Below are 26,912 nucleotides of genomic sequence, written 5' to 3'. Positions count from 1 at the left end.
AGTTCTTTAAGCACTGTGTAACAACAGTGAAATTCAAGTAGACAATAGAATTGCTAATCAATGCAATGGATGAGCTTGTTTTTGAGTGCAAATTAACTCAAAATGCAGCTCGATAGTCGACAAGCAAACACGCATTTCATCATCCACCATCTGCAGTCATTTTTTTTTTCGATTTAATTTCTATCAGAGCTGAAAATCCAAGTTCGCAAAGATAAGAAGATCCAAATGCCTCAACTGCTTTGTTGCTCGTTAGGATAACTACTGCATAAAAAATACAAATAAAACTAAAATTACTTGCCGTTATTTTTCAAGGACCAATCATGTCAAAGAATGATGCTTGTCTGGGAAGTTGTATCCTTACATATACAGATGCTCATAATATTGACAGACTTTTGCATATGCAACATACATGTCTTCTATTCTAGGGTATACCTATGAAGGCAATTTTTAAAAATAAAGTAAAATTTTCTGGAATCTCTTCAGGATACACCACCGTGCTGCGGCACACAGTTTGAGAGACACTGGTATAAATCCATCATTGGGGGTAGGAACAAAAAAGCGAGGTTGGCTGGAGATTGAGCAATAAAGGGGGGTGGGGAAGACACAAATACACTCCTCCCTCAATATTCGCGTGGGTTAGGGGCAGAGCCGGCCCACGAATATTGAAAATTCACGAATAACTTTTGGGCTGGCACTGACCCACCCTTACCTCCCTCCTGCCTTCCCCCCGGCATCCTGGACCTTACCTAGTGGTCTAGCAGTCTGTTGGGGCAGGAGCGATCTTCCTACGCTCCTGCCCCATGCAGATCACTCATACAAAATGGCTGCTGTGAATTCCCATCATAGTCTCGAGAGACTACAGGAACTCACGGCAGCCATTTTGTATGAGTGATCTGCACAGGGCAGAAGTGTAGGAAGATCACCACCAGGTAAGGTAAAGGGAGGTCCGGGAGGTGGTGGTGATTCTGGTTTTAGGAAATCGTGAATAATCAAAATCTTGAGTCCTAAAACTGCAAATCGGGAGGGGGAAGTGGAAGATTGCCTGCCCTGGAACCTAAAATGCCTGGATACGGTGCATGAGCTGGGACAAATTTGAGAAACTGAAACAGTACCTAGTGCTGGGCAGCACAATGTGAAAACATTAAAGTATTGTGACAGGGGAGTAAAAGGGACAGACCAGTGCTCATGTTGCATTCTTGACCTGGAAGACAGAAATAAAAAAAGGCAATTTTTGAGTTCTAATAGAAAGTAAGTCACAGGATGGAGTCGGTCCAGAGGAAGGCTACTAAAATGGTGTGTGGTCTTCGTATTAATGCATATGGGAACAGATTTAAAGATCTCAATCTGTATACATTGGAGGAAAGGTGGGAGAGGGGAGATATGATAGAGTCGTTTAAATACCTACACAATATAAATGTGCATGAGTCAAGTCTCTTTCATTTGAAAGGAAACTGCAATGAGAGGGCATAGGATGAAGTTATGAGGGAGTAGGCTCTGGAGTAGAGAATGACACGGTGACAAAATTCATGACTGTCCCCGTCCCCGCGGATAACCACGGGAAACCATCTTCATGTCATTCTTTAAGGAGAGAGGGAAGAATCAGAGTATGAATGGCCACAACCACTGACCCTCAAGCTTTGCTTTGAAGAATGCTGGTGTAGAAGGACTGAGGTTGAAACAGACACTACAGAATGACAGTCTCTGGTATCCAAAGCAGATATTGTGATGTCATAATGCCTCATGCCACCAGTGCCTAAGAGCCAATCACATCAGTGATGTCACAATGACTTCATTATCCTTGGCTCACATAAGAATCAGAGTATGAATGGCCACAACCACTGACCCGCAAGCTTTGCTTTGAAGAATGCTGGTGTAGAAAGACTGAGGCTGAAACAGACACTACAGAATGACAGTCTCTGGTATCCAGAGCAGATATTGTGATGTCATAATGCCTCATAATGATCATGTGACACCACTCCTTAAAAAGGCCCATTGGCTTCCAGTCATTCATAGAATTACACATAAATTATGTACAATTATTTTTAAAACATTAGAAAATAAGACTCCAGCATTTTTATTTAGGTTACTTATCCCATATTCAGTTAAAAGAACCTTACGATCTAGTGAACGGAACCTTCTATCAATTCCTTCGTTAAAAATTATTAGCACAAGAAGACAATTTATCTTCTCGTGTACAGCTCCCCAGATGTTTTTACGGGAGGAGAAGGTGTTTGGGAAATTTAAAAGCGAATTAAAAACCTTTCTGTTTAAAGATGCATTCCACCAGTGCCTAAGAGCCAATCACATCAGTGATGTCACAATGGCTTCATTATCCTTGGCTCACATAAGAATCAGAGTATGAATGGCCACAACCACTGATCCTCAAGCTTTGCTTTGAAGAATGCTGGTGTAGAAGGACTGAGGTTGAAATAGACACTAGAAAATGACATGGGATTATTTCCCGCGGTTATCCGCGGGGACGGGAATGGTGATGAATTTTGTCACCGTGTCATTCTCTACTCTGGAGTAATCTAAGGAAATACGTCTCCCGAAAGAGGTGGTGGAAACAGAGACTGTCTGAATTCAAAAGTGCCTGAAATAGGCACGTGGGATCTCTCGGAGAGAGAAAGAGATAATGGTTACTGTGGATGGGCAGACTAGATGGGCCATTTGGCCTTTATCTGCCATGTTTCTACATTTCTAGGAGCAGGGGCCTGTACTCCATAAAAGAGTCACACTAGCAAAAGTGACTATAACTAATCCAAGAAAGCTATTACGCTTCCCATTTCTGGATTCTGGTTTATATTTCATTCCGGAGGTAATACTAATGTTTAAAGTGTTTGAAAACCCTTTCTGCATAGTCGCTCCCAGAATTAGGAAGCGAATCAATTGCAGAACAAATTCAGGGAATGAAAAAACAGAATGTCTATTCACAAAAAGCTACAGTACGATTCTTAAAAAAAAAAAAAATCAGCGGCAAGGCCAGGGTTATCACATAACCAACATTAGAAAGTACTGCCACGGTGAAACATTTCGTTTATATCTAGATATCGCCTTTGCTAGGAAAGCATTCCGGGTATGATTTCAGCAAGCTGAACACAGGCAAGATTTCAAATGGTAAATGACATAAATATCAGTAGCTTCAGTTTCAGGCAGAAACCTGATGCAAAAACTTGATACTCAAAGATGGTCTTGTAGAATGCATGGAAATTTCCTTCATGCAGATATTTTTCTTGCAACAGTGACTCTCTTTCAGTTATTTCCACACCCCTCTTTCATAAAGTGACCGTTGATTACGTCTGTGCTGCGTGCCTTCCGGTGACACACCTAAAATAGAAGAGACCAACATGGTGTATTTATCCTACACGTCCAACACTGTGGTCTCATAAAGGCAGCAGCACAAGCGTCAAGGTCATTTATTCAGTAAATTTTCCACCTGTGCCAATCAAATGTCCTGCCAACTTCGCCATGAAAATCTTGTCCTGAAAACCATGAACTGCACATATTTAGCACACGAACAAAAATGAGTCTTTCATGCGCAAGCACCTCTGCCTTTACACAGACTTTAAGCCATGATCTGTCCAATGGCCCCAGGGTGCGCAAGGAAGCTGCGACTATCTGTGTGAAGGAAAGAAGAGTGGGCTCAGCTTTGTATACAAGAAGTTTAAGGGTGGCATCATCGGTTCATAGACAACGGCGTGAAAGACAAAAGCGCGCGCCGACAATTGAGCGCAGTGTGCGCCGCTGCGCCACTCTAAATTACAGTTTTTATGGGCTCCGATGGGGGGTTTTGTTGGGGAACCCCCCCCCAGTTTACTTAATAGACATTGCGCCGGCGTTATGGGGGTTTGGGGGGTTGTAACCCTCCACATTTTACGGTAAACTGAACTTTTTCCCTAAAAACAGGGAAAAAGTGAGGTTTTCAGTAAAATGTGGGGGGTTACAACCCCCCACACCACCCCCACAACGCGGTACGATGTGTATTAAGTAAAGTGGGGGGGGTTCCCCCCACACGCCCTCCCGTCAGAGCGCTAAAAACAGTAATTTAGAGCGGCGCAGCGGCGTGCGCTGCGCTCAATTGTCTGGGCGCGCCTTTGTCCCGGCGCGCTTTTGACCTGACACTGGCATCATCACACGACTAGGTATATAAGATATTTTACAACGTGCTCCTAGCAATCCTGTCAGCCCTCCCTCTGACGTCGCTTCCTATGCAAGGCGCACAGATGTCAGTGGGAGAGCCATCGGGGTCGCGAACAACTTCAACTAGAGGTATGGGGGGAGGGAAGGGGGGAGCGTGCGTGGAGGGGAGGAATGGAAAGGGGGGGAGGCGGAGATGAGAAGGGGTGTCGACGCCCCCACCAATATGATGCCTGGGGCAGACTGCCCCCCCTCACCCCCCTTAATATGTCACTGATTTGAGTATAGGTCTTGCCTATTGCAGGAGGTGGGGTGGAGAGGACATCTTATAGTGGAACTTAGCGAGTAAAATGAAGAATTACTGGATTGTTGGTTCAACATTGTCTTGATAATGAATGTGAGTGTTAGGCAGACCGGATGGACCACACAGGTCTTTTATCTGGCATCATTAACTATGTTAATAACTGGCCCCCCCAAAAATGGCATAAAGTGACGCTTGGATGTTTTTTTTTCTCGCCAAAACAACCAAGTCACCATTCTGAAAACAGACTTTCTAGACATTCTGCTTGGCTTTTTGTCTGCAGTGTGTCTAAATCTCAAGGGAGCATGGTGGAGGCGTGTTATGGGCGGGCTTCACCCTTGTTTTTTGTTTGTTTACATCACAGTGTCGGCATGGGGCTGGACAAGGAAAAGGGTGGGTGGGTGGAAAGGCTACAAAATAAACCCGCCAGAATGTTTTTGGAAAAAAACCCCAAAAAACACCCGCATGATTGGGCAGGAAAATCGAATCGAAAAAAAAAAAAAAATCGATTCAATAGGCCAAATTGAATCAAATCGAAATTTTTTTTCCCCTGAATCGGGCAGCACTACCGCTCAGATGTCTGTGTGGCCAGTTTGCCAAGAACGCTGGCTGCTTGTACATCCCAATGGCTTGTTTATGTGAATTTTTCATTTGGATGGTTTTGTATTCAAAAATGGCCAAAAGGAAAATACACACACTAAGGGCCAAAACATCTAGAAAGGTCATTGAAATAAATAAATAAATACATAAATAGATGTCTTGCAGTTTTGAAAATGGACATTTTCTCTACTGGATTTTTAGATGTCTTTTCCAAAATATCCAAACTCAGACTTAAATGCCCCTCCACGTTATTATGTTACTATGATATACCACCTTTCTATGGTACAACCAAAACTGTTTACATATTACATACAAGTACTTTCTCTGTTCCTCTGATTTAAAACAAAACCTACCAGTTTAAATATGTCTCCCTTAACACATAAGTGTGGCAATTCTATAACCTGTACCAACAATTAGGTGCCCCAATGCCATGCACTTAGTGCCAATTTTATCATGGCTTCATGGTGCCAAGATTCCATTACATAATAGAAACTTAGAAATATGATGACAGATAAAGGCCAAATGTCCCATTCAGTCTGCCCATCCACAGCATCCACTATCTCCTCCTCTCCCTAAGAAATCCCATTTACCTGCCTCAATCTTTCTTGAATTCAGAGACAATCTCTGTCTCCACCACCTCTACTGGGAGACTATTCCATGCATCTACCACCCTTTCTGTAAAAAAGTATTTCCTTAGATTACTCCTGATCCTATCACCTCATAACTTCATCCAATGCCCTCTTATTTATGCCACATAGGTATTTAAACATCTCTATCATATCTCTCCTCTCCCGCCTTTCCTCCAAAGTATACATATTGGGATCTTTAAGTCTGTCCCTGTTCACCTTATAACACAGATCACCGACCATTTTAGTAGCCTTCCTCTGGACCAACTCTTTTTGAAGGTGCAGTCTGCTTGAAGCCTAGGACGGTCGATTCCGCAATAATCTCCTCTGGGAGGGCATTCCAGGCGTCAACCACTCTCTGAGTGAAGCAGAACTTCCTGACATTCCTCTCCTTATGCACCCAAACGTCCTTCTAGATTTTACCATTGCCTTTTCAACCTGTTTGGCCAACTTAAGTTCATCACACCCAAGTCCCGCTTCTCTTTCATGCACAAAAGTTCTTCACCCCTTAAACTGTACTGTTCCCTGGGGTCATAGGCAGTGGAACGCTGTCCTGTTTGGGGGGGAGGATCTCAGGAGCTCTTCCTTGGCCCCAGTGGAATCTTGCAACACCTCTCATGAACTTCCGACTCACCCACCCACCTCCTCCCGGCGCTTTAGTTTTACATCTTCGGGCAGTCATTGCGCAGCGTGAAGGAGCAGGTCTGCCCCCGGAAGTGGAATGAAGGGTTCTGGTTGACGCTGCGTGCGGCTGCCCAAAGATTTAAGGTAGAACGCTGGGACGTAGGTGGGTGGGTGGGTTGGCGCGCATCAGTTTTGGGGGAGGCCATGGCTCCTGTGGCCTCCCCTGTTACGATGCTTAAGCCTTGGGTTTCTGCAGTATACTAGCATGTCATCATTGTTAAGTTGGACACCAACAGTTATACAGTCATAACTGTTGCCATGGCAATTGTGCCCTGAAGAATGCATAAATTCCAGATACATGTCAATGACCCACCCATACTCCACTCTTGCACGTTAAGTAATGTTGGCATGTATGTTTTAAGTAGCACCTGGCACGTACACGCATAATTGCCCATTCACAGGGTTACAATATTTGTGGAGACAAAAAAAGAGAACACAAAAATTAAAAATGGTTGCTCTCTTTGTTAAAGAAATATTTTATCACAGCAAATATGCTAATGGCTTTCTGATAATGAACATCCATCAAACAGTGACTGACTTACTGTACAGCAGTATGCAATAATCTACTTTTCAAAAACTTCAGGACTCGAGTTTGACTGAGTCTGAGCCAAAGCTTACTTATCAGAAAGCTCTGCTTTGAGATGAGGTATGGTCCAAGGTTAAGCCAAAGCAGAAATCCAGGCAAATTGACCTTGCTGAGAGCAGTCGACTGTTGAAGATCAGATGACTCAGCCACTGCTTGCTGTCGAACAAGGACATGTTCTATTTTATTTTTCATTATTGACATATCTAGGCCGAATCCTTGCTTAAGTATTTTATCTGTTAATTTACCTTACCTTTCCCTTTTAGAAATTTCCCCTTAACCTTTTGGAACTTTATTTCTCTCTTTCTTTCCTAAGCAGTCCTAACTATTGCATTTTAGGCACTTTAGCTCAAATTGTGATCCCAGCTTGGGCCAGTTTGAAAACTTTATTCTCCCTATTGTACTTACATTTCTGTAACCGCATCGAACCAAAAGGCATTTTGCGGTATATAAATAAAAGCTTATATTATATCCCTCAACAACTTTGGCTGACTTCTGAGATAGGTATGAAAGTCTTTGCATTACATATACTTAAAGTTATGCTGCATGAAGATTCAACCAGCAGAGAAATAGAGAGATCAACAATGCCTTTCTCTCCCATATGTCCAGTCCGACTAATATTTATTTAATTTTCTCTACCATTCTCCCAGGGGAGATCAGATCGGTTTACATGAATTAATTCAGGTACTCAAGCATTTTTCCCTGTCTGTTCTGGTGGGCTCACAATCTATCTAATGTGCCTGGGGCAGTGGGGGAATTAAGTGACTTGCCCAGGGTCACAAGGAGCAGCGTGGGTTTGAACCCACAACCGCAGGGTGCTGAGGCTGTAGCTTTAACCACCGCACCACACTCTCCAACACTCTGCCGCCAGAGATGGTTTCTCTCAGTATGTGAGTAGGTGTGTTGGTCATAGATACACAAAAGAAAAAAAAGAGGATATTTTCCTAAAAATTTAGTAACCTGGAAAACATATCTAAAGAAGTCCAAAAGAAGGCCATGACCTCTTAAAAAAAGACATGTGGAGGGGCATTTTCGACAGGACATCTAAGTCTGAGTTTGGTCGTTTTGAGAAAGACGTTCAGAAATCCAGTAGAGAAAATGTCCATTCTCAAAATAGCAAGACGTCTTATCTTTTTTTTTTTTTTTTTTTTAATGACCTATGTAGACATTTTGGTCCTTAGTACATTTATCTTTTTTGGCCATTCTTGAATATAAAGATGTCCACATGAAAAACATACAAAAGCAAGTTTTTCAGACGTTCAAACAGCCACTCTTAGCTAATTGTTCGCACAGCTGAGCACTCTAAGGATTACTGCACAGAATGTCATATTAAAAGTCCCAGAAACAGATGTCAGTATAACTTGCTTATATTGTATGGTGAGCCCTCCAAAACCCATCCAAAAACTTACTGTATCCACCTGTACATCACAACAATAGTCCTTATGCCTGCAGGTGTCATCTTTATGTAGGTACAGTAGGTTTGGGAGGACTCACCATACAATACAAGCAAGTTATACTGACATCTGTACCTGGGACTTTTAATATGATATTCTCTGCAGTAATCCTTAGAGTGCCCTTTTGCTCTGCTGTGCCGTATGTAAGCCAAGTGAAACTGTCATACAGGCTGGACAGTACTGGGATCTTTTTTCACTTCTTTGGGTGGTCGGATGGGGTCAGTAACCACTGGGAGAGTAAGAGGAGGGGGGTCATACCTTAATCCCTGCAATACCCTAGAGGAAAGGAGAGACAGGGGAGATATGATTCAGACGTTCAAATACTTAAAGGGTATTAACGTAGAACAAAATCTTTTCCAGAGAAAGGAAAATGGTAAAACCAGAGGACATAATTTGAGGTTGAGGGGTGGTAGATTCAGGAGCAATGTTAGGAAATTCTACTTTACGGAGAGGGTGGTGGATGCCTGGAATGCGCTCCCGAGAGAGGTGGTGGAGAGTAAAACTGTGACTGAGTTCAAAGAAGCGTGGGATGAACACAGAAGATTTAGAATCAGAAAATAATATTAAAGATTGAACTAGGCCAGTTACTGGGCAGACTTGTACGGTCTGTGTCTGTGCATGGCCGTTTGGAGGAGGATGGGCAGGGGAGGGCTTCAATGGCTGGGAGGGTGTAGATGGGCTGGAGTAAGTCATAACAGAGATTTCGGCAGTTGGAACCCAAGCACAGTACCGGGTAAAGCTTTGGATTCTCGCCCAGAAATAGCTAAGAAGAAAAAAAAAATAATAATAATTTAAATTGAATCAGGTTGGGCAGACTGGATGGACCATTCGGGTCTTTATCTGCCGTCATCTACTATGTTACTATGTTACTATGTTCATCTGGTCAATTTGCATTTAGATGCTTTTAATACAGATATAGCTACAAACGTCTAAAAATAAAAAAAAACAAAAAAGCCCTGAACATTTTTTAAAGGTTTGATTATCCCTGCCGCGCGTCCAAGTCCTAAGTCCACCCTATTCCCACCCAAAACACACCTCTAACAAACCCCCTTAAGATTTAGACGTACTGGAGACAAAATGATCAGAATGATGTCTAGAAAGTCTGTTTTTGAGAAAGCTCACTTGGACATTTTGACTATTAAGACGTTTGAGTGCTGGTTTGTGCTGTCTTTTGGACGTCTATCTTTTTTGAAAATGAACCCTATAGTCAGTACTCAATTTTCTTTAAGTCATTGGTAGAAATGGCTCATAAGAATTCATTTCTTGGGAGTAGGGCATGCCACCTGTCATTCCTTTGACAGGTGTGACTGTATGTGAATATATCAAAGCCATTGTAAAAGCCAAAGGCAATCAAGCATGTACTCAAACAGGGCAAACCAACCATAAATGTCAACTTTTAGCTGCACATTCACAGCAGTGGGGAAGCCGAGGAGAGCTTCAGCTCCTTTTCCTGTGCCAATATACGTTTATGCTGCTTTTTATTAAGTTCTTTCATTTCAGAACTTATTCCACTGCAGCTCTGATGTATGCATGGCTATTTGATGGATTTCTTTGAGTTGTTCCAAATTATATTTGTTCTCCAATTCACTAAAATACTTTTCAGAGAGAGAGAGAGAAATACAGTTAAGACCCAATTTTGATAGGAACGGAAAATCATTTATTCTTTGTATTTTTTGAAATCTTACTCCATTCATTTTAAGCCAATTTCAAACTCACCTTCTTCCAATTTCAATTCCATATTAATGCTAAATATGTCAGATTGCAACAACTTGTGGCGCATTATTTTACAATTGTATGCAAATGTACTTCTATTGCCGCAGGAAAAAGGCAAAAAGATTAATCTAAAAGCATTTTCATTTACTTGAACTATTCAGATATTTGAATGGACAGTATATTATGTTGATACAATTAAAGCTGCAGCTCAATCACAGCAGCAAAGAACCTTAAGCAAAATGTGTAATTTTTATTTTTATTTTTTAGTAACTTCTTATTTAGGAGAGTAATTGATTACTGAGTACAGTTACCTTACTTAAGTAACCAATTGCTTTTCCTTTACTGATACCACATCCAAGAATACTTATTGTAAGAGCCTTATGGGACTTGAAGGGTAAAACATCCATCTTATACAACCAACCAGGGCCTATCCTGGCATACAGAGGAAGAAGCCTAAGGCCCTGGTTGGTTCATACGCCTAAGTCCCCTCCTCTTGGGAAGAAGCTTAGGCGTCTGAGCCAAACAGGGCCTTAGGCTCCTCCCCATGTATCACATGATGCACCGAGGAGGGGAAGGCCCGCCATTTTGGATCAGCGGGCCTTGGAGCTGAAGGGACCAAGCCTCCCTCTTACTCTCTTCACACAAAGGTACTGGGGGGATTAGGGGGACCTCCATTAGCAGGAAGGAGTGGGCATCCCTCCTGCCAATTTTTTCTTGCGCTGGTGGGGGGTCGGCATGGCAGGAGGAAGTGGGTTGCCACGGGGGGGGGGGAGGTATTCAGTTCCCGGTGCTGGTTCGTCAGGGAATGTTAGGGATGGGCCATCATCAGCCGGGGGGGAAGGGGGGCTTTTTTCTTTTTTTTTTTTAAATGAGACAGATATTGTGCGTGTGTAACACACCCATAACCTTAGTCCATTACAAAAAAGAAAAAAGATGTTTCCTGCCCCGAACAGCTGAGTGGCAGAAGGCTTCCCCTGCCTCTCAGCTGTTCGGGCTTTCCCTGTTGGTTCTGCACATGTGTGAGAGTTGCTCTCATAGCAATCAATCAGCTGGGAGAGACGTGGATTACGATGAACCTCTGCAAAATTTTTAGTGCATCGATAGCTCTTTTGTAATCAGCCAAAAATTGGATCAGAGCGGACCCATGTGGTCTTACCAGTCCTATTTAGTGTATCTAGCTCTAAGTAGCTAGTCACATATACCAAGACTAACATATAAACATGCCAGCTATTTTTTCTTCCATTTGCATCTTTGCTTTCACGACTACTTGACCAGCCTCTCTTAACTTTTCCAGATATTTTTGCCTGTCTTCTTCTTTCTGTGATCTTTTGTAGTTTATGAAAGCTAACCTCTTATTCCTTACCTTCTCAGCTACTACTTTTCCTCTTAGTTTTACTTACTTTCCTCACAAAAAGATTTGTTGCCCTTACAATAACTCCTTTCATTTTTGACCACTGCATTTCTACTTCTTCTAGACGTTCCTATTCAGACATTTGCTTGACATAATCCTCCATCCAAACAAAGTTAGATTTTTTTAAAGTCTACAACCTTTACTTTTGAATGAGTCCTCTCTATATATATCTGTCTTAATATTAAACCATACCATGCAGTGATCACTGGATGCCAGATGATCACCCATTGTAACATCAGAAATACTTTCCCCGTTTGTAAGCACTAAGTTCAGTATGACCCCCATCCCGCATGGGTTCTATTACCAACTGCTGGAACAGTTTTCCCTGTAGAGAATCCAGGATCTCCCTATTTCTAGAAGACCCTGCAATAGAGATACCCCAATCAAAATCTGTCATGCTAAAATCACCTATTAGTAAAACTTCCCCTTTTTAATATTCTGAATGTCTACTATTGCATATCTGTCCACTTCTTCCGCCTGTGAAGAAAGTCTGTATATCACACCAATGTAAATATATTTACCATTCCCTCTTTCCAGATTGATCCACAGTGCCTCTTCCTTGCCCTGCAGATCCTGCAATTGTGTGGTTTTAATATGATCTTTAACATATAACACTACTTCCCCTACTTCTCTTCTTACCCTGAACAGATTATAGCCCGGTATAACTACATCCCAGTCATGGTTCTCCATGAACCATGTCTCTGTGATTGCCACTATATCCAACTCATCTTCTTCCATCACAGCTTCAAGATCCAGAATCTTGTTTCCCGGAACTAGCACAAATTCAATTCTTTCTCAGGTAATTTTGAGGAGTCCATAAGGCACCATCGACGCTGCAGGGAAGGCTTACAAACCTTCACCAAAAATATCCCTCACACCTCCTCCGTAAATCCCCGCCCCAAATCATGCTCCCAAACCTTCTCCGAAGCAGTGTTACCTTTCTACATACCGCCGATGCTTTCTTAGCCTGCAAGGCTGTTCTTAAATTCACCACTCTTTCCATGAAGAAGTATTTTCTCAGGATCTGTCCATAAGAACATAAGAACACAAGAAATTGCCTCTGCTGAGGCAGACCAGAGGTCCATCTCGCCCAGCGGTCCGCTCCCGCAGCGGCCCATCAGGCCCACTGCCTGAACAGTGGTCTCTGACTAATTTTATAATTTACCTCTAATCCTGTCCCTATAACCTTACCTCTACTCCTATCTGTACCCCTCAGTCCCTTTGTCCTCCAGGTACCTGTCCAGACCCTCTTTGAAGCCCTGTAGCGTGCTCCTGTTTATCACATCCTCCGGTAGCGTGTTCCATGTATCCACCACCCTCTGGGTGAAAAAGAACTTCCTGGCGTTTGTTCTAAACCTTTCCCCTTTCAATTTCTCTGAGTGCCCCCTTGTACTTGTGGTTCCCCTTAGTTTGAAAAATCTGTCCCTGTCCACTTTTTCTATGCCCTTCATGATCTTGAAGGTTTCTATCATGTCTCCCCTGAGTCGTCGCTTTTCCAGGGAGAAAAGCCCCAGCTTTGTCCACTTTCACCTTCTTTCTATATAACCTCTCATTCCAGAGCTTCCTTTCAATTCAAAGAAACTTACCTCTTGATCATTTATGCCACAGAACTATTTAAACATCTTTATCATATATCCCCTCTACGGCTTTTCTTTCAAAGTATACATATTGAGATCTTTAAGTCTGTCTCCATACACTTTACGATGATGACCAATGACCATTTTAGTACTCACTCTCTGTACTGACCCCTTCCTGTTTATATCTTTTTGAAGTTCTGATCCCCAAACTGTACACACTATCTAAATGAGGTCTTTCCCTTCAATTAAGGGAATAAAGGCATTAGGTTATGTCTCTCGCTCCTTTGTATACATCTTTACTTCTATTTGGAACGAACTACCAGTTGAGATCAGATCTACTTTTCTCTTTATATCTTTAGAAAAATATCTGAAGACTTTTCTCTTTCAAACAATTGTTACATAAGTAATTTTATTTGAAGAATCTATTATAACTTCTTATTGTGTAAACCGAATCGAGCCTCTGTTGTCCGGAGGATGATCCGGTATATAAACCGAAAGATTGGGTTGGATTGGTCTCACCACAGTCTTGTACAGGGGCATCATCACCTCCTTTTTCCTACTGGCCATTCCTCTCCCTATGCACGCAAGCATTCTTCTGGTTTTCACCATTACCTTTTCAACCTGTTTAGCTACCTTAAGATCATCACATACACTCATATGGCTTTTTCAAGGGTTCATCGAACTGTCTGCTTTTTTAAAATTATTATTTATTTTTTTAATGCACGTCCTTCCTTTATTTGGGCATTAATCCATAGCCCGAATAGAGGAAGGATGTGCATTAAAAAAAAAAAAAAAAAAGCAGACAGACCAATGATCCCTTGAAAAAGCCATCAATTGGCGAAACGGGAACCGTTGGGCTATTTGGATATCTGCAAATTTAAAATGCTACGTGAAAATTTTCTGCTTCAGATATATAAAATATGATTGATGAAGTAACATGGACGTCAATAAGCATTGATTGTAAAGAGAAGGAGGAAATATGGGTTGATAATTAAACACTTGTAACCCGATAACTTGGAATAAAGAGAAAAGTTCTTAAATCCAAGTGGTTTACTGAGATCCTTACCTCCTTATCCATCCTAGATACCTTATAGTGGGATTACTCTACATTTATGTTTGAGTCCATTTACCATTACCCTCTGTTACCTTCCACTCAACTAGTTCCTAACCCGTCAGTTTAGGGCCCAAACCAAGGGCGCTCATCTACGCAGAACCATGTCAAAGGCCTTGCTAAAATCTAAGGGCTCCTTTTACAAAAGTGCGTTAGGGTTTTAACGTGCAGAATAGCGTGCGCCGAATTGCCACGCGCGCTAGACCTTAATGCCGGCATTGAGCTGGCATTAGTTCTAGAAGCGTAGCGTGGGTTTAGCGCACGCTAAAATCCTGCGTGCGCCAATACATTAGATCAGAACAAGATATCTCTGTTTTTAAAAATTTATTAAAAACTTATTTGTTCAAGGATGCATATGATCTTTAAAGATTCTAATTTTATCTATTTTGTTTTAATTAATATCCTCAAAGCGTGCCTTGAAATTATTTACTCTACCTTTTGTTTTTTCCCTTTTTTCCTATGCCCTTATTGTAACTTTACCTCCTTTCCTCTTTTTCTCATGTTAGTTACTGCTTGAATTTTATTATATTATGTTTAAAGTTGTTTTATTATATTATGTACATCGCCTAGAAAATTTGAAATAGGCGATTCATCAAGAACTAAATGAACTTGAAACTTGAAAACCGCTAGCGCACCTTAGTAAAAGGAGCCCCAAGTGTATCACATCTAGTGCTCTCCATTGGTCACCCAGTTGAAGAAATTAATTCAGATTTCTTCACCAGCTACAGATGAAGCAGGACCTGCTTATCTACTCCTATGTAGCTGAGATCATTTTCATGTACCTTTTTCGACCACCACCTGCAATTTTTTTTCTTGAAGTTAGTTACCCTTATCTTCTAACTCCTGTCACTCATCGTATCTGTCTATGTATGCCAACTCCACTCCTACCTTATGCTATCTAACAAAATGTTTTAATGTGTATTATGTTGATATTGTAAGTAGCTTACTATGCCATACTGTGTACTGTTATTTGAACAATTTTACTGGTATAATTGTCTATTACTTATGTCTGACTTAGTCGTCCACTGCCGCAAATGAATTTCTTCCAAAAATAAAAACAATCAAAGAAAAATTAAGAACCAGGTTCAATTTCCACTGCAGCTTCTTGCGACTCTGCGCAATTCATATACCCTCCATTGCCCTATGTACAAAACAAGTACAGTACTTGTATATACTGTAATATGTAAATCAGTTTCATAGTAACCACAAAAAGGTGGTATATCAAATCCCATCCCCTTTCGTCTTTCATAGATCCCGCAAACACGATTCACTCTCTCCAAGTACAGAAAAGTCAGAATAAGATGCTCAGGTTTTGAAGTCGCTCTTGCATTCTGTATGGTGCACAGGAACTCCAAGAGAATGTGGTGCCATGCACCTGGTGTACTGGGTGCCACTTCGCCAGCACCCCCTAATCTTTTAATACAAGATGCATTCTTGAACAAAGAGCAATTTCTAGTTGTCGTATGCAATTGTCTCAGAAAAAAAGACAGGGGAAGGAGAATCAGATAGCCAGGCTTAACACCTGGCAAATCCAATTCAGTTGGTTACTCTACGATACTAATACAATATGACAGAAAATCACAGCTCTCTAGGACACCCCCCCCCCCCCCAAACCATCTTTGCCAAAACACCAGGCTATAAACCTTATTTAGGCTGACAGTCAATGTCACCCACCTTTTCCCCTTTATTAATCCTTTGGCTATTCTCGCTTCTAATACGGAGGGACCTTGTCAATTCTGGTTTAATTTAACAGTGACTGAGGATGTGTGCTTTACTGAAATTGCTCTGTGTGCTGGAGAGGCGGAGAAAGGGTTTCGCTTATAGTTAGGAGCTGCCAAATGATAAAACGGTAACTACACTGGTGTGTCGTGGGGACTAGCAGCATAATACAGCTGTGAGCTGCATGCTAATTATATTTGGGCTGGTAAAGCGACTACAGCTCTACAAGTGATGGCAACTGAATTATGGCCAATGCACTTGACTATAATGACTTTTTTGACAACTCAATTATCAGCTTACAACCTTTCTGTATAGCAAATGCTCTGTGAGAATGGGGGTATCGTTATCACATTGTACACATAAAATAAATGACAGAACTTTGCAGTCTCCTTATCTACTGAGCAAAAAAAGAGACCTATAGTCAGTGGCTATATTATGTACAAATACCTCTGGAAGCCATTTTCAAACGCTGTCCAACCAGATTAGAAGTCTTTTTGAAAGCTGCCCTCCACATTTGCAGATAAGTAGGAATGTTGTCCCACTCTTTGTTGTAAGACAAACAAACCACAGTGGAGATGTTTTCAAATTAGGCTGCTTCTACTACAGAGTTGCTACTGGTCAAGCACCACAGTTTCTGATAGATCTATTTGTCTTTTCATTCCAGAAGAACCCCAGAAAAACTCACACTTTGTCTTCCTACCAGCTAATGGCTGTAAATACAAAAAAAATTCCATGAGCGTGATCCCTGCCTCCGTGATCCGTAACTCTGTGGCTGGCAGAGAAATGTTAAAGTGTACGGCGTGTGCAGTGCACACGCATTTGGCATGTTCGGCACGTGCGCGCATGACGCTTTGGTATGAGTGCGCGCATGGCGGTTTCCTCTATCCTGTGGTGGCTACTGTGCGCCGGTTGCCCTTCACTGTATAAACGTGATAAAAAAAAAGGTAGGTGGGAGAAGGGGCACAATAAACATACAGGAAGTGGGCAGGGACATTGACAGACAGACAGACAGAAATAGAGGAGGGCTTTGAATAGGAGGGCAGACGTGAATGAAGAGCAGCAGCGGCGGCAGCGGTTCGTGCTGGTGGGCCAGAAGAAACCAGTAAGCCAGGATGGAGGGAGGGTTGGAATGGCAGGTATTAGGGAGCAGGGAAAAGGTGCTGCTGGACAGGGGGGAGATAAAACGAAGAGAGAAGGGCTGCTGCTGGACAGGGGGAACAATGAAGGGGTGCTGCTGGATGGGGGGAGGTAAAAGGAAGGGAGGAGGCCTACTTCTGGACAGGGGGAGCAGGAAAGAGGTGCTGCTGGACAGGGGGGTAGGTAAAACGAAGGGAGAAGGGCTGCTGCTGGACAGGGAGAGCAGGGAAGGGGTGCTGCTGGACAGGGGGGGAGGTAAAAGGTAGGTAGAAGGGCTACTGATGGACAGGGGGAGCAGGCAAGGGGTGGTGGTGGACAGCTGAAGAAAGAGAGAAACAGAAAGAAAGAAAGAAAACAGACAGCGGCCAAGGAGAGAGACAGAAAGAAAGACAGACAGACAGAAAGTGGCCAAGGAGAGAGAGAGAAAGAAAGAAAACCAGACACACACATCTATTCTAGCACCCGTTAATGTAATGGGCTTAAAGACTAGTCTTTTTAATAAGTTCATAAGTAACTAGCTTTATTCTACCTGCTTATTCCTTTGTATTTTCATTACTCCTTTGTGAACCGCATTGAACTACCTGGTTATGCAGTCTAGAAATTGGTTTATTGTATTGTATTGTTGGTGTGCAATTTTATTTCACAATTTAAAGAAATCTGTGCGATGGCTCGACACGCACGTGTTTCAGCCAATATGGCCTGCCTCAGGAGCCTTATTATCTCTTTCGTGTTGCGGAAAACTCAGAAGATTATGGATGCTATTAGACCTTATAGACCTCTGCCGAAACACGTGCGTGTCGAGCCATTGCACAAATTTCTTTAAATTGTGAAATAAAATTGCACACTAATATTACTGAACATCTCCACTGTGGTTTGTTTGTCTATATTTGGTCAAATTGTGGAGGTTTTCTCCTGGTTTTTTCTGACCGCTATTTGTTGTCCCATGATCCTCTCTTCAGTCATCTCACCCATCCCGAACAGTGTGGTTGCTCCTGAAGGAGGCTCGTCCTCCGAAACGGAGCTCTGTAGAGCAGGGTGATTTTCTGGCATGTTATGGAAAGTGAACTACAACAGTGTTTCTCAACTCGGTCCTGGAGTACCCCCTTGCCGGTCAGGTTTTCAGGGTATCCACAATGAATATGCATGAAAGAAATTTGCATATAATAGAGGCAGTGTATGCAGATCAAGTTGATGCATATTCATTGTGGATATCTTGAAAACCTGACTGGCAAGGGGGTACTCCAGGACCGAGTTGAGAAACACTGAACTACAACATTGTTACCGCCTTTAAGATAAGTACATTTTTTTTGTTCACCATGTGGACTGTATTGATCTATTGTGAAGAGATTTAAACGGTTGGACACTAATGAATTTTTTGGGCTTACAAGAGTTTTTGTTCTTGATGCTTTTTGACCGAAACTTGATCGTGTCATGGGAGGTGGCCTGCTATGACGAAGCCAAGTGTTTCCAGCTTTACAATATTTTTTTGAGGGAGTGTGGCATTGAAGGAGAGTGGGCACTAACCAGCTAGCGCACCTACATTACCAGATGCTAACTGGTTAGTTGTGGGTTCAAACCCCGTGCTTCTCCTTATGACCTTGGGCAAGTCACTTAATCCTCCATAGCCCCAGGTACTGGGACAGAAAGGGAAAAAGCTTGAGTACCTGACTGTAAAACCGCTTAGATAACCTTGATAGGCGATATATAAAATCCTAATAAAACTTGATAAATAGAGGTGGTAGGTGCTCCTGCAGTTTATAGCGCCATTCACAACAGTTTTCTGATAGAGAATTCCTGCTGTGTTTCAGTCATGTTTAAGCCTAAAGCAGCAAACACACTTTGGCAAATACAGTAAAACCTTGGGCTGCGAGTGTTTTGCAAGATGAGCAAAATGTTTTTATTAAATTTTAACTTGATAAACGAGCGAGGTCTTGCAATACATACAGTATACGCGCATGACAACCGAGCCGACGGTTCTTTTCTCCGACGCCGCAGGAGTGTAGTGACCAGTGCTCCCTCTAAGCGGGCGGGTGTTGTGAGCAAACTTTTTTCGCTGTGAGCTAAAAATATCGGGCGCCAGCAAGTTATGAGCCAACTCGCCCGATTCTCCTCTCGCCGCCCTGCCATCTGCCGTACGCCGTGCGCTGTGACGAGAAACTTGTGCGCTGCGATGTAATATTTTGTGCGCCTGCGCACGCCAGCGCAGCTTAGCGGGAACACTGGTAGTGACTGTTCTAAATGAGCGAGGTCTTGCAATACGCGCGTCACGTCATACTGAAAGTCGTCCTACGCAATAACCCTCATCCTCTCCTCTCTCTCATTTCCCTTACACCAGCCACGATTCTTTTCAAAAGTAAAGTGAAGGTTAATATATTTTTACTTCATACAGTATAGTATTTTGTATTAAAGTTTTTGAGTTGTGGAACGAATCGTTTGGGTTTCCATTATTTCTTTGGGGAAATTTGCTTTGATATACGAGTGTTTTGGATTACAAGCATGTTTCCGGAACGAATTATGCTCGCAAATCATGGTTTTACTGTACTCCGAATGCAGGCCAGTGGGCCGAAACACGATTCGTGTTTAGTTATTGTTCCAACACTGTTGGTTCAATAAAGCTTGTTTCTCTAGGCAACACCAGCACCTTCTTTGTTATTGCTTGGTGATACTTTTCTTGTGGAGGACCATTGTTCTTCTGTTTGTTTCCCTGTACGCCAACGCTAACATTAGTTTACAGCCATAGGGGGTGGAGAGTGGGCATGACTGCGCTAATCAGTTAGCACATGAGGTTCTACCTCACGCTAATTGATTAGTGCGGGGGCCCTTAGGGCTGGATTCTAGGCATCCTGGAGGTAGGCACCAGTATATTAGGCCAGGTTTTACTTGGCCTAATTTAACGGTGCCTAACTCACATGCTTAGCTATGTCCAAGTCAATCACACCTATTCTCCGCCTCTAACCACACCTACTTTTCAGATAAGCCTTATTAGGCATCGAGGGTGCCTCGACTTAGACATCGCTAGGCATCCTAAGAGTTCAGTGCTGAACTCTTAACTGTTAATTTAAAATTTTTTTGGGGGGGGGATTGGCTCCAAACTAATGCAGTCAATTACCACGCCAATTGAGTCAATTCAAAAAAATTGTGCGCGGATTCCAAAGTTAGGCATCGCTAGGCATCCTTGCTGCCTACAAAATAAATGGTGGTAGGGGCTCATGCAGTAAGTTTTTTTTTTACTGACCCAACACTAATGGCAAAATTAGCATGTGGTCGTTAATTCAGAAAATGGGAAAATCAACCATTTTCCAGCCGTGGCAAAAGTGGCTTTAATGCTTAGGAAAGACCCATGAAAGGAACACACCAAGGCCACTTTTTTGCCACAGCTTTAGTAAAATAGCCCCTGGAAGCAGGAGAAACGCACAATCTAAATTTGCATAAATTGTTTTTCTCAGTAATCAAAAATCTCAATTGTTACATTTTCAAGTGCTGTCAACCAGAAGGTATTTAATAAATAATAAGCACCTTGGTGGACACCTCTCCCTTTCTCACTTTCTTTTTAACATTTAATTACTTAGATACTCTCGCATGACATGTATTTAGTTTCAAGGTCATTTCCCCCCGACTCCATTATCCTCACATTCATTTCACACCTGGCAGGAGAGTGAATTTCTCTACAGGTGCATCAACTAAGATCGAGCCATTGACCTGTAAGTCAGCAAAATTTACATTTGCAAACAAACAGAATGAAGTCAGCACATGAAACCCCTAATTCTATATACGGCACTAAAAAACTGCTCACACAAATTTGGGCACGTGTCCGCACAATTGAATTAGTTAATGAGCCAATCAGCACCGATAATTGGGGGGGGGGCTAACAATTATTGCCGCTAATTGTCAATAAATGAAATTTACATATGCATCTTTATAATCGCTACTAGTCTTTAAGCCCGTTACATTAACGGGTGCTAGAATACTGTTCACCCTCTATGTTGCCCCTTCCATTCACTGCCCTCTCTTCTCTTTCTATCTCTCTCTTTCTCTCCCATATGGCCTCTCTCCATCTCCTCCTTCCTTTTGCCTTTGTCTGGCATACCTTCCTCCTTCCCTCCAAGCCATTCTCTCCCCCTCTGCTCCCTTTCCTCATTTAACTACCGTATTTTCACATAGATAATGCGCACCCGTGTAAAACGTGCACACGGGTATAGCGCGCAAAAAACACATATTTATGTACATAAATTTTTATATACCGCGCACACCCGTATACCGCGCATGCTGCCCGACTCTCCTTTCACCCGCCCCGACTCTCCTCTGGAGACCCTGACTCTGTTTTCACCCGCCCCGACTCTCCTTTCCTCCTTGAAGTCCTGTCCCTACCCTGAAAGCCTGATTCCCCCCCACGACGTCCGATTCACCCCCCGCAGGACCGCTCGCACCCCCACCCCGAAGGACCGCTCGCACCCCCACCCCGAAGGACCGCTCGCACCCTCACCCGAAGAACCGCTCGCACCCCCACAGCCTCACCCCCCTCCCCCATGGAGAAGCTGTTTACCTTGTTTCCGGATGCCAGCGAGCCCAGCTGACATCAGAGAAAGGGCGGGACCGCCTGAAGAGGAAGCAGCGCAGCACAGGGCTCTGAGAAGGGGCAGGACCGCCGTCAGAGGAAGCAGCTGGGCTGGCATCCGGAAACAAGGTAGACAGCTTCTCCATGGGGGAGGGGGGGAGGCTGTGGGGGTGCGAGCGGTCCTTCGGGTGGGGGTGCGAGTGGTCCTTTGGGGTGGGAGTGCGAGCGCTCCTTCCGGGTGATGAATCGGGCGTCGGGGGGGGGAAACTATGTAAAAAAAATTTTGTACAACGCGCTCACACGTATAATGCGCAAGGGTATGCGCGGTTTGTAAAAACCACGTATAACGCACGTGTTATATGCGAGAAAATACGGTACTTCATTGGTCAGCAGCAGCATTCACAATTCATTGCTGTTGCTGGCTTCAGGTCTTTCTCTCTGGCCGGTCCTATCTTCACGAAAACAGGAAGTAGGCAGGACCGGCCAGAGAGGAAGGCCTGAAGCCAGCAACAGCAGCGAATTGTAAACACTGCTGCTGCCTGAAGCACCCGAGGCAGACGCTTCTCTCCCCTCCCAGCCCAACCCCCGCTGACTCTGCGACCCTCCTAGCAAGACTTTAATATCAAACATCCCTCCAGCGTTGGCAGTCGCTGCACGTTAAACAGGCTGTTTCGGCTTTCTTCTGCCGTTGAGGCTCTCTGTTGCGTCATTGATGACGTAATCAGTGACGCAGCAAAGGGACTCAACTGCAGGAGAAAGGCCGAAGCAGCTTGTTTAACGTGCAGCGAGTGCCAACGCTGGAGGGATGTTTGTACCGGTGCAGAAGCGATATGTCTCTCCCCCTCCAGTACCTGTGCAGCACTTTGCTGCGGCGCATCCTCCCATGGGGGGGGGGGGTTGCACAGTGGGAGCGGGTGAGAGCGGCGATCTCCAGTTGGGGGGGAGGGGGGTCAGAGCGGCGATCTCCAGTTGGGGGGGAGGTTTGCACAGTGGAAGCGGGTGTGAGCGGCGATCTCCAGTTGGGGGGGGGGGTTTGCACAGTGGGAGCGGGTGTGAGCGGCGATCTCCGGGAGGGGGGGGAGAGCGGCGATCTCCAGTTGGGGGGGGGTTGCACAGCGGCTTAGAACTTAAAAAATAACTTCGGCCACAACATTACCTTGGGGTCTGCTGAACTTAAAAATTAATTCTTTGTGAACATTAGTTTGGGTTCCGCGAGTGTGTAGAACCCTGGTGTCCGATCGGGTCCTGCTTGGTCTGCCACTGCCTGGAGGAATTGAAGAGCGTGTAGGGCGGGCTCGCGCCGCCGGCCCCGAGGAGCTCGAGGCCGATGCTGGACATGGGGCCCCCAGGAGCTCGAGGCCGGCGGCGGGCATGGCTGGCGTGGCATTGTGGAGGAGGAACAGAGTGCGGTGACGTAAAACCCGCGCATGCGCAATCGTGTTTCCGCGACGGGATCAGGGAACACGATTTTTTTAGTGCGCATGCGCATCCTACCATTTTATTATATTAGATACCACAGAAACGGGCGTGTAAATTTTTCTTCCGTGGATCTCAAGAGGGGGAGGTGAGGTGCATGGGCAGGTCAGGGACGTTTCTAGGATTTGCGCTCAGTGTTATAGAATTTAGAAGATCTGTTCCTAATTTAGGTGTGGGGATTTACACCAGCATTCGGCTGGTATAAATCCACTTGCCCTTTGTCAATACCAGCACTAAGCGCTATTCTGTAAATCAGGGGTGTCCAACCTGCGGCCCAAGGGCCGCATGTGGTCCCGTGAAGTATTTTGTGCGGCCCCGGTCGAGGGCGATGCAGTATTTTCCTCTGCTGCCCCCAGGTGTTTACCGTCTTGCCGGCTCCCTCCTCTGTCTTGCTGCAGCATTTGCACATTTGTGCAGCCCCAGAAACATTTTTTTCGACCAATGCGGCCCAGGGAAGCCAAAAGGTTGGACACCTCTGCTGTAAATGATGTCCAACTTAAGAACACTTTTTATACAATAGTACATATGCCTACTGGTTTACCTGAGTATACAAGGGTGTGCCGGTTCATAGACAACCCCGCGAAAGACAAAGGTGCACGCCGACAACTGAGCGCAAGACGGAGGCGCGCGCCATAGAAAATTACAGTTTTTAGGGGCTCCGACGGGGGTTTTTGTTGGGGAGCCCCCCCAGTTTACTTAATAGAGATCGCGCCGGCGTTGTGGGGGGTTGTAACCCTCCACATTTTACTGTAAACTTAACTTTTTCCCTAAAAACAGGGAAAAAGTGAAGTTTTCAGTAAAATGTGTGGGGTTACAACCCCCCCAGCCCCCCACAATGCCCCCACAACTTAGCGCGATCTCTATTAAGTAAAGTGGGGGGGTTCCCCCCCATGCCCCCCTGTCGGAGCCCTAAAAACAGTCATTTTCAGCGGCGCGTGCCTCCGCGCTGCGCTCAATTGTCTGTGCACGCCTTTGTCCCGGCGCGCTTTTGACCTGACACCGGGTGCGCCCTGTGATATCTGATGGACAGTGTATTTCCTTACATCGGGGATGCAAAAGCTGCGCTCGGTAACACAACGTGATCTGGCTGTGAGAGTGGGGGCATTTTCATGTTGTGGTCCAGAAGACTGAAATAGACTCCCATCTTACATTAAACATCAAAAAAAATTTGGATGCCTTTAAGAAACTGTTGAAAAAGACATCTGTTTTGTTGTATGAAATACACAGTATGAGATGTTGGTCGGTGAAAATCTGTGTTAGGTTGTTTGAGATTGATTCTTGGTACAGCAAACCCTCAATATTCGCGGGGGTTAGAGGCAGAGCCGGCCCGCGAATAGGGAAAAATCGCGAATAATTTGGGGGGCCGGCTCTGACCTACCCCCGCCTCCCCTCCTACATCCCCGACCTTACCTGGTGATCTAGCGGCGACGCAGGGCTGGAGTGATCTTCCTAAGCTCCTGCCCTGTGCAGAGCCGTGCTACGAGTTCCCGTGGTCTCACGAGACTACAACAGAAACTCCCATTGTAGTCTCGTGAGACCACGGGAACTCGTAGCATGGCTCTGCACAGGGCAGGAGCGTAGGAAGATCGCTCCTGCCCCGCGTCGCCGCTAGATCACCAGGTAAGGTCTGGGGGGATATCCGGGGCAGTGTTTCTGAATTAAAAATCAAGGCGCAAAAAAAATTGCGAATAACCGAATTCGCAATTGGGGAAACCGCTAATCGGGAGGGGGAGCTGTATAGGAAAAATGATTGTATTGCTATTATTGTCAGGCTGGTATTTTATTTTATGCTGAATATGATGTATATTGGGGTGTTTTTTTTTTGCGGGGGGTTGTTTTTGTAAGATATCTGAAATGTCTGTGAAGTACTATTATGTGTGCACTGTTGTACTTCGCCTTGAAAAAGGCGGATTAAAAACAAACCATAAACCATACGGTTTTGAGAGCAACTGGTGCTTAAGTCCAATTTAGGTACTGCTTAGGCCCCGATTCTAAAAATAGTGCTTAAAAGATAGGCGCCAAGAAACACAGCATGTAGCACATCAATCATGAGTTAGGCGCCATTTATAGAATCACACCTAGCCGTGCCTAATTTGGACTCAGGCACCGGTAGGCATCAAAACCTTAGGCGACCCCTACTTATGCCAGGGTTTTTTTTTGGCCTAACTACCAGGGCCTTAGTCCAATTAGGTGCCTACATGCAAAACACGCCCCAAGATCTGCCCCCCTAACCACACCCACTTTCTGTTAGGCACCTTGGGCTAGGTGCCTACCTGAAAGCGGTAGGCTCTACCAAGTTAGGCACCTATCAGACAATATTAATTTTTTGTCAATTATGAGCTCATTATCATCACCAATTATGCTTTTTAAATAATTACCCCCCCCCCTCCTTTTATGAAACCGCGTTAGGGTTTTTTATTGCCACGGCCAGCGATTAAAAAAAACCCTAACGTGGCTCAATAAAAGGGGGGTTAAGTCAGGTGCCTAGATTGGCTAGGCGCACCTAATTTCAGGGTGCCATTTTGGTGGGAGCGCTGGCACCCGTCCTCCTCTCTGACCCCCACTCCTTCCTGACCCCACCACCACGTACAGGCGCCCCTTCCTTTCCCTCGTACCTCTGTAATGCTCCCGGAGTAAGGTAACCATTGGAGGCTGTGCAGCTTGTGCGTGTGTCCTGTGCTGGAGGAGGTGAGAGCTGAAGGCGGGTGCGGACGTGACCGCCGGACGCTCAAGGCACAAGTTTTCCATAAAGAATCATTCTTTAGAATGCCGAGGGCCTCAAAATAGTTGGTCCAAAACCTTGTCTCTAGCAGTTGATACTTTGATAGGTTTTCACTTTCCGCATGATGCGCTGCTTTCAGCTGTGTAAAGCTGAAATCAGAAGCAATTAAGGAAAGATTTATAAACTATAGTTTATAAATCTTTCCTTTATTACTTCTGATAATTTCAGATAATTCACATTTTGGATTTGTAGGTACTTACCGCATGCAAAGTTGTCATTTCTTTAATAAGACATTAACTATATTTTCTGCAGCCCTCCAAGTACCTACAAATCCAAAATGTGAACATAAGAATTGCCGCTGCTGGGTCAGACCAGTGATCCATCGTGCCCACCAGTCCGCTCATGCGGTGGCCCTCTGGTCAAAGATCAGCGCCCTAAGACTAGCCCTACCTGCGTACATTCTGGTTCAGCAGGAACTTGTCTAACTTTGTCTTGAATCCCTGGAGGGTGCTTTCCCCTATGACAGACTCCGGAAGAGCGTTCCAGTTTTCTACAAACTCTCTGGGTGAAAAAGAACTTCTTATGTTCGTACGGAATCTATCCCCTTTCAATTTTAACGAGTGCCCTCTCGTTCTCCCTACCTCGGAGAGGGTGAACAACCTGTCCTTATCTACTAAGTCTATTCCCTTCAGTACCTTGAATGTTTCGATTATGATCCCTCTCAATCTCCTCTGTTCGAGGGAGAAGAGGCCCAGTTTCTCTAATCTTTCGCTGTACGGCAACTCCTCCAGCCCCTTAACCATCTTAGTCACTCTTCTCTGGACCCTTTCGAGTAGTACCGTGTCCTTCTTCATGTACGGCAACCAGTGCTGGATGCAGTACTCCAGGTGAGGGCGCACCATGGCCTGGTACAGCGGTATGATAACCTTCTCAGATCTGTTCGTGATCCCCTTCTTTATCATTCCTAGCATTCTGTTCGCCCTTTTCGCCACCGCCGCACATTGAGCGGACAGCTTTATTGACTTGTCGATCATAACTCCTAAGTCTCTTTCCTGGGAGATCTCTCCAAGTACCGCCCCGGACATCCTGTATTCATGCTTGAGATT

At 44.4% G+C, this 26,912-nt stretch overlaps 1 protein-coding gene and 1 long non-coding RNA gene across 3 annotated transcripts in view; both read right to left on the bottom strand.

Annotated features, from left to right (window-relative positions):
- Positions 1-26,912, bottom strand: part of CHST11 (carbohydrate sulfotransferase 11) — a 290,750-nt gene that overhangs the window by 108,596 nt on the left and 155,242 nt on the right. The gene's annotated exons all lie outside the window — the stretch shown is intronic.
- Positions 169-22,893, bottom strand: LOC117364128. Its single transcript, XR_004540183.1, has 2 exons — positions 22,765-22,893; positions 169-261 (listed from the first exon to the last, which is right to left on the bottom strand). It is a non-coding gene; the product is annotated as an uncharacterized LOC117364128 (long non-coding RNA).

Source organism: Geotrypetes seraphini, chromosome 7 (assembly GCF_902459505.1).
Source record: "Geotrypetes seraphini chromosome 7, aGeoSer1.1, whole genome shotgun sequence".
Taxonomy (NCBI): domain Eukaryota; kingdom Metazoa; phylum Chordata; class Amphibia; order Gymnophiona; family Dermophiidae; genus Geotrypetes; species Geotrypetes seraphini.
Note: the sequence above shows the minus strand (reverse complement) of the source record. Positions and strands in the feature narration are given on the sequence as shown.